The sequence below is a fragment of the Chrysemys picta genome, chromosome 1 (assembly GCF_011386835.1).
Source record: "Chrysemys picta bellii isolate R12L10 chromosome 1, ASM1138683v2, whole genome shotgun sequence".
In the NCBI taxonomy this organism is placed as follows: Eukaryota; Metazoa; Chordata; order Testudines; family Emydidae; genus Chrysemys; species Chrysemys picta.
Window position 1 is genome coordinate 324,508,539 of NC_088791.1, and position 8,385 is coordinate 324,516,923.

The 8,385-nt window shown below is 39.8% G+C and overlaps 1 protein-coding gene across 6 annotated transcripts in view; it reads right to left on the bottom strand.

Moving 5' to 3' along the window:
* The window catches only part of CNTN5 (contactin 5), a 1,008,853-nt gene extending 1,002,803 nt beyond the window's left edge, over positions 1-6,050 (bottom strand). For 2 of the 6 annotated variants that reach the window (XM_065581551.1, XM_065581553.1), the window contains exon 1: positions 5,304-5,677. The gene's annotated coding sequence lies outside the window, so the exon portion shown is untranslated. Of the gene's footprint in view, positions 1-5,303 lie in introns of all 6 variants that reach the window. The other 4 variants (XM_008178633.4, XM_008178637.4, XM_008178631.4 and 1 more) reach the window with 4 other exon arrangements.
* Positions 6,051-8,385: the final 2,335 nt, after the last annotated feature.

An 8,385-nucleotide genomic window follows, 5' to 3' on the forward strand; every position in this document is an offset into this window, starting at 1 on the left:
ATCCATGCATCCATGGTTTTGACACCACACCAGGTCCCCAGTGCACTTCATAAAGACCATAAAGTCAATGAAAACAAACTGGTTTTGACTGGACTCTTATGGATGGGATGTTAGTCAGAAAGCGGAACATTGATAGGAGCGGGCTGATGCTGTGTTTACACCAAATATTGGGGGAGTATGTCTGCAATGCACTTTGATTAGGGCTACTATCAATATCCTCACAGAAACTTCAGCAGGAAGCATAGTTGAGCTAGACGTGCTAACAACACGTGCCTTTCCACACACACTTCTGGGTGCTATTTGGATGGAGAGGGGGCATCTGTACCATGAATGCAGTTATGACGGGCTGATTCTCATCCTGAACTCCATCCCAGAAATTATGATTGTCTAGAACATTCATAACACCAGTTTCAAGGCTTTTTACAGCCAGCAGCATGGTGTTCTCAGAAAAGACCCCTGCCTTTGGAATTTTTTTTCCTAGTAGTCTGCCAAACTGAGTTTGAAGGATTTAGGAAGGCTCATTAAATTGGTTGATTGACTTAGTTTTGAGTCTGCTTCCTCTAGGTTTTATTTTGTTTTGTTTGTTCCAATTTTGGTTGTTAATTTGAAATGGGGATTTTCTTAAAAGTGAGTTTATGTCTGTAAAAAATGAGGGCAATAAAGCCTGAGAGGTAAAAATTGTGAAGATAAATTTGTTCATATTTGTAAAGAGCTTGTCAAGTATATGCCCAGATTTTCAGAGGAGCTCTGTTCCCACTTTGGTACCTAAACAAATGGCCAGATTTTCAGGACTGCTCAGCTCCCATTTTTCCCTGAAAATCTGGCCACAAATGAGCTATAAAAAGATCTATGTAAATACCAAGTACAGCAATGGCTGATAAAAAGGCAACATTTGCTGACAGATACTACAGTTTTCCTATTCTAATTATAGTGAAAATCTGTGGGGGAACTTTTGGCAGATGCTACAATTTTAACTATGATCACTATATTATTATCTTCGTTAACATTTTCTTCACTGTTTGTAGGTTTTTAGTTTTTATGCCACCTTCTGTTTGTATATGTAATTTGTGTATGTTTTTCCCACAATTATCATCATCATCATTATTAAGACTGAAATATGATAAATGCTACAAAAACAATTAAACAAAACTAAGAAATACATTTTGAAACAAACGTTGTTAAATGTTGTTACATTTTGTTTTATCATGTTCTTGTTGGTCATTTCTTATTGTCTCCTAATCTAAGAAATAGAAACAAATAGGGGAAACAGAACGGATGAGGCTGATGGCTTAAGGGTGGCTATAATTTCACAGAAGACAATCATTAAGTTAGAAGGGATACTCTATATTGGATCCTGAAAGAGGGAAGAACATCAGTAAACATTTCTGAGAAATGCTATATGTTTCCAGCTATGGGAGAGGAGTTGAGTTAGCACTTTTTCTAGACTGAAGTTTAGAAAGGTGATCCTGAGGCAGACATAAGGGAGGGACCATAATGATGAAGATTAATGAATATGAATGCATGAAGTGGGCCTCATTTCTGCTTCATGATCTGTGCAGGCAGACTGCTGCCAAACAACTACAGTGTGGCATCACACAGGCTCAGCCCATTTGTATCACTGCGCAGGATTAAGTTTTGCCTAAAGATGGTCAAGAACATCAGCTACAGCATGGGTGACAATTCAGAGCAGAATCAGTGTTTTACTAATACTCTACTCCTTTATTTTATATCCAGTCAGTGCCCCTAAAGCTTTGATTCCTGACTTGTAGAAAAAAACAGAGAAATCATCCTGAAATCCTGAAATCCCTCTAGGAAGCCGGGTGTGAACAGAATTCACTTTTTTGATTAGTATTCCTACATTTTTTGGATAATTCCACAAATCCTCCAAGAAACTCTTTATAAAAACAATCACATATTTATTTCCACTTAAGCAAGAACACACTTTGCTGCTGCTAGCAACCCCTCTCAAGGCATAGAACCATTATTCTAAGATCTTTTTATAGGTTTTGATTTTTTTTTCAAAACGTAAAACAAAATCAAAAAGTTATCATATGGAGCTCTAAAATATTCATTAAAAAAACCCACATGTACTGGCCTCTAACATAGTTATTGATCACAAAATGTTCAGAAAATAAAACTCTGTAGGGACACCACCATTTCCAACTGGACTCTTTTCCTGTTGTAAAGTGCTGAGAAGTTGATAGTACACATTGGAGCAGCTCCTAATAAAACATCATAGAAGTGATGTGCAGAAGAAAAACATCAAGTCTGAAACTCTCATCAGCATAGCACTAGCATTCAAGTGTCCTACTGGACATTCATTCTCAGAAATTAGGACCTCAGTATGGCCAGCCTGGCAGCTTTCAATGTACTGTTTTGTGTTGTAAACTCTAAGAAATAGCTGAAGTGATCTAAGCTGTTCTGAAACTGACAGAAAGTATAACATGCAAGCTGTTAGTAGGAGCATATGGATGGAGCAGAACAACAGTGGGAAATTATGCAGTGCATTCAGAGGAATCAAAATCTATGTTTCAGGCTGGATACAGAAAGACAATATCCAGAAGAACCATTTTAGCAAAGTCACCAAGACAATCATCTCAGTTGCCTCAATGCTGGCTCACAGGGAGTATTGCTAATATGTACGTTGTTACCCTGCCTTGCATTAGCCACTTATAATAACTGCTTCAATGACTAACCTACCCAGGTAACTTTCCATTTGTTGATTCTGTTCAACTGGACTAGACTCCCACCTCATTTTTCCATATTGCTAGCATATTTGCCCCGTCTGATACATCATCTTTCATATATGGAAAAAGAAAAGTGGACCTTATATTGTCACATACAGCACCATGCTTTTCACCTCCAACTTCACCCAAGAGCTCTTTACCCTTTATTGAAAACCCCTCATCCAAGTAAATTTGAACCCGTTCCAATACTATCAAAATTTACTTTGCAGATCAATATTTCCTGGAGTACAAAACTAGACATTTTCTGAAATCCACATAAACCATACCCACTGATTCCCCGATAGACTACCACGTCAGCAACTTATACAGAGAACTCAAGCAAATTTGCCACTCATTACCTTCCTTTAGCAAATTAAGCTGACAGTCCTCTACCAAGTTGCATATTTCTTAAAGTTACCTAGCTCTATTCTTTTCCCTCTGTGATGCTTCACTTATCTTTCTAGCAGCTGATTTTCTTATTGTTCCTATTATCTTATCTTAAATATTGGGCTATCTTTGCCAAAAGCCATCCTACTTTCTTAGCAACATTCTAGCAAATTTCCTATCAAGTTCTGGGATATTATTTGGCCAGCCTGGTTCTCCACATTTCTAATATCATTCTTACTGCATCTGCTCTTATTTATCAAGCCACATTAGCATCTCCCGTCAGGAAATTTTACCCGGGCAAGAAAAGGTGACCTTCAAGCTCCTTATAATAAACAACAAGACCAAACTGTTCATTCTGGTTCTCCTGCTCATCTGTAGCCATCTTTCCACCTGTATCTTAGCTCTGTTGAGTCTTTGCAAGGGCATTTGCACTATAAGGAATGGAAGAACTGAATGTTGTTGATTACTGGATTTTCTCTGATTTTACTTGAAGAGCTTTAGTTTTCTTTAAAAATTGTTTCCATTCCTTATTCTTTCTTCCTGATTTTACTCCTTCTCCTTTCTTATACTGTAGACTTCCAATATCTTGTCCTCTTCACTACCATTTGTTAATTCATCTACTTTGTTAAACCTAAACTGGCACACACAGCCTTTGTACATGAAATCATTTTTCTCCGAGTACCCTCTGATCATTGTCAATCTTCTCCTTCACATGGAGTACTTCATTCAATTTTAGTAAACAAGCCCCTTTCTAGATGCAGAATAGACACTGAAAGTTTGTTCACTTGTTTTCAGATGAATGCCATGCTGGGGGGTGAGGAGGGGGGGGAGGAAAACCACTAGTAAAAATGTGTATGAGGTATTTACAAATTCCTAGAGACATTTTGGGTAATACTGTAAAATAGCCTAATTATTGCTAATTCCTTTGGTATTTACTGTAATAATAATAATAACAATAATAATAATAAAGAAATCATTTAGCATTAATATGGATTTTCATAAGTACTTCTGGGTGAGTTCTACTATAATTCAGCAATAATTAATTGCATGCATCATTACTTTTAAAATGTCACCCACATTTTTAATTGTATGGCATTCACCTCAGCTTTTGGGACTCAGTGAACAGAGAATTTGTTTGTAGAGATGCTCCCTCAAGATCTGCTCCAAAGTCTATTGAAGTCAATGAGGTGACACCAGTGAATTTAAAAAGGGCTTGAGATCAGGTCCTTATTTTAATATTTTTAACTAACTAACTAAGTGTGGAAGGTATTCAGCGGTAATTTAAAAAAAAGTAAACATACATAACTAAGAAAGTTATGGCAAATTTCTGAAAGTTTGCCAAGACTAGACAACTTTGCTTTTACGTGGCCACATTAAATCATGTCAGAATAGGTTTTTAGGCAGTTTCTGTGATCAGAAGGAATACAAGTGAAACTCTGAATAAATATAACAGGCCTAATGGATGCTGATTCTTTCTGAGATAAAAATCTTAGAAACACAATACCCTACTGCATGTTACAGGAATAATTCTCAGTTCATTTTCATGCCTGCTCATAAACGTTTTACAAGATCCTCTTATCAAGAGAGAAAGAATTGGTGCATCTTTTTGTAATCCCCTCTGCTTTTTTAAGGCTGACAATAGTTGGAACAGGTTTCAGGCACAGCAACTACCTAATTTAGAGAGTATTGTTTAATCTCCAAGCCAAGTATCATTCTGAACTTCCCCACCAATCAACTTGCTGCTGATTTTCAGTGGGACAATAAGCTGTCAGATCAACACACTGTGTTACCCTCTGGTTCATCAACTATAAGACCTCCCCAACGGCAGGAACTGGCACATGTAGGCTGCTTCTAGAATATTTACTGGCTCTGTCCATCTGACCTCTCTCTTCAACAACTAATCCTCAGCAATAGTTTGCCGTGCAGCTGAACGATGGGGAGGCATGCTGCAGATCATGATTATGCCTGCTCCAACTTTTTGGTTCGGAATGGATTCTGATCATTTTAATCCTCTTCGCCCAAAGAGACGCCCCGCCCCGAAACATCGCAAGCCGGCAACATTCGCGCAATACCCGGGTGGGGGTTTCCACCTGCCTGCGGAGTGGCACCGAGGGCTAGGAAAACAAATAACTTGAACACACTCCGAAGTGGAATCAGGGGCTGGCTAGAGCGACGGTATTGGCCACTTACCGCTGCTGGGGAAGAACCTCTCTCTGCCCCCGGCTCTCAGTCTCCCATCCTCCAGGCAGCCCCTGCTCCCTCCTTGTGGGGCTCAGCGAATCGCGGAGTTCTTGTCCAACAATCCAGAGGGAGCCCTCCGGCTCGCCCTGCCTCCGCGGCGCTCAGGGCTGGAGAAGCGATACAGGTACGGGCATCCTTGCCAAGCCTTTTGCCTCCCTAGCCCAGCACTTTGCTGCTGGGGCTCCGGCCGTCTCCGCTTGCCCCTGCTCTCGGCGTGGTTATATTGGGAGAGCGGGGAAGCACCTCCTCTGGCTGGTGTTTTGCTGTGCAGCAATTTCTCCTCCAATGTGTTCGCTCTTCCCCCTCGCTCTCCGCCTCTGACTGGCTGGGTCCTCCCGGCGAGCTGGGTGTAGGAGAGCGTGTGTGTCTCTCTCACCCCCACCCCCCAGCGCCTCCTCACTGCCTCTTGCTGAAGAGGGTCATTTAGCATGTCCCTGGGCGTAAGGCTCCCTTTGCCCGGGGAAGGGGGTTTTAAAAATACATTGCACTCTGCAGCTCAGCAGGGATGGGGTTGGCTTCCTCACTCCTGAGCGCGCAGGGCTTCTTCCTCCCCTTCCTCCTCCTCTTTGCCTCTGAATTTGAATTTACATGTAATAGGTTTATTTTGCTGGCGGCTGGCTTCTGCAAAGTGTTGGCTGGCCTCGCATCTTGTTGCGCCTTCTCTTCCCTGGCGGCGGCAGAACTAATCAGAGCCCCGGACAAACTGATCGGCTGGGGTGGCTTTTATCAGAACACTTCCACCCACACCCCCACCCTTAATTTTTGTTAATTGGGTGTGTGTGGTTGTGTTTTCATGGTGATGGCTCTAGTCTCTCTCCTGTTCCTTGAGCCCCTGGCATGTAACGTGCAGGGTCCAAGTCCGGTAGAGAAGGTGTTCCTCCCAACAGTCCTCCTCCCCCAGCCAAAGAGAGTGTAGGTTAAGCCATAAGACACCAGCCTCTTCGTGAATTTTTACATCACCGTGGCTGTAATTGGAAAAATAACACAGGCAGTAAATTTATAGGCTGGCAGCTTTAGTGCCATTGTTCTGGCAGTCCTCCCTATCCCTTCCCTCTCTCTGATTCATTCTCTAATTCCCTTGATTCATCTGATTTTAATTGAATAATAGTTAAATAAATTATGGTCCCTCTCTTACCCCATTTATTTCTTCATGTGGGTCTCTTTTGTGTCTGTGTTTAACTGCAACGTGATCCTCTTTAATGCTTTACATTAATATGTGAAACTGCAGGACTCTCACTCAAGTCCAACTCTCCACCCCCTTTATAATACACAGGTGACTCAAATCAGTCTAGCTCCAGCAGCACAGCACTTATTCTTCTGGCTCCTTTATTCTCTGCTTGGTGGTCTGACCGGCTCCTAATTGGCACACACAGTCACATGCAGCATAGCTTATAGCTCGATGTCTTCCAACGCTGGGACTGTATGCTTTATCTTACAGCCTTTCTGTTAATTAAAATTAGCCTTTCCTATGTTTCTCTGCTTCTTCTCAGTCATCCATATATGTAGTTCATACTCCCACTCTGTGCTTTTAATGGTTAGCCTTAGGAAGTAGGCTGATTTTAATCCCCCTTTTTTTTCCTGTGGAAGACACAACGTTCTGCTTGAACATTTAATGCTTCCTTGCCCTTCTATACTTTTTATTTCGTTTTTGCCTTTTGTTAGTAATTAGTTTTTTTTTCTTCCTTATGTATTAACTGAATGATGGTTGTCTAACTCTGAGCTTTTCCTCTGCTTCAGTGACTCCACTTCTGTGATGAATACTCTCTCAAGGTGGGGTTGGTGTACAAAAAAACATTCTACACAACTCTTTTTTTATTATTATTATTTTGGGACCTAGGCATCTTCTGTGCAATGGTAAAGGCATCATCCGTATTTGTTTTAGATTTGTATAGTGCTAGTCTTAAATCAGACCTAGTAATATGATTTTCTTATGGATTTAATATTTTTATATTGACCCCGCTATCCAGATCAGACATCACTGGTGAGTGGCACACATTTTTATACACTTTTGTGTATTGTATATTGCATAAAACTTTGACAGAGGATCTGCAACTCAACATCACTGTTGAATTAATTCTGTACAAAAATATCTGTGAAGATTTTCTTAGCTAAACTCCCATACGTTGACATTTAAAAAATCTTAAATGTGCTAATTCTTCCTGATCTTCCATAGCTACATTAACTATCCTTGTGAAAAAAGTATGAATTAACCTATAATTTAGAGACATTTTTCTCGGCATTTACTCTCTTACAAACCCAGTAAGTTTGTGGCTGGCTATCTAGAACTATTTCTATGGGCAAGTGATATTGCAATTTGACAAATCAAAACTTCTTTTCATTGACTCAATTCACAGAACATTATCATCTGGTCATTATTTCCAGTGTTACTAGGTTACAAGCCAGCATTTAATCAGGAGCCAGAAATAGTGACTGCATTAATTCTGATCTTATGAATACACATGAGACTCCATTTCTCAATATTTCCAGTGTCAATGTTAAAACCAGAAATATTTTTACTAATTTTTAACATACTGTAGTTATTTACTACAGTGTAGCACTATTTATAAAGATTTGACTTTTAGTGCTTTAAAAAAAATAAGACATGTATTTGAAAATATACTAAGACTTTTTCAAAAACTGATAATGGAGGGGTTTCCTGATCTTTATCCACCCTTGTGAAGTTTACAGATCAGATCTTTTAGCAGGTGCTTTAAAGCACATGTGCTATAGTGACTAGAGTGCATTATTTTTGCTTTTAACCCCCCCCCCCCTTTTTTTTTTACTTAGTTTCCTTCTAGGAACACATCATTCTCCATTTGTTTTAAACATCTATTTTACTCCCATCTTTTTACACTTATGCTAAAATGTACACTAGCAATATTTCAAGAGCCTTATTTACGGGGACACATTTATACTTATTTTGGTGGTATAAGCAATATAGATACTATTCTGGGAATACCAGTTTCTTCTTCGTTGCAGAGTGAAGGAGCACACTTCTTGTAAGACATTCTGTTAAGAAGTTCACATGTTT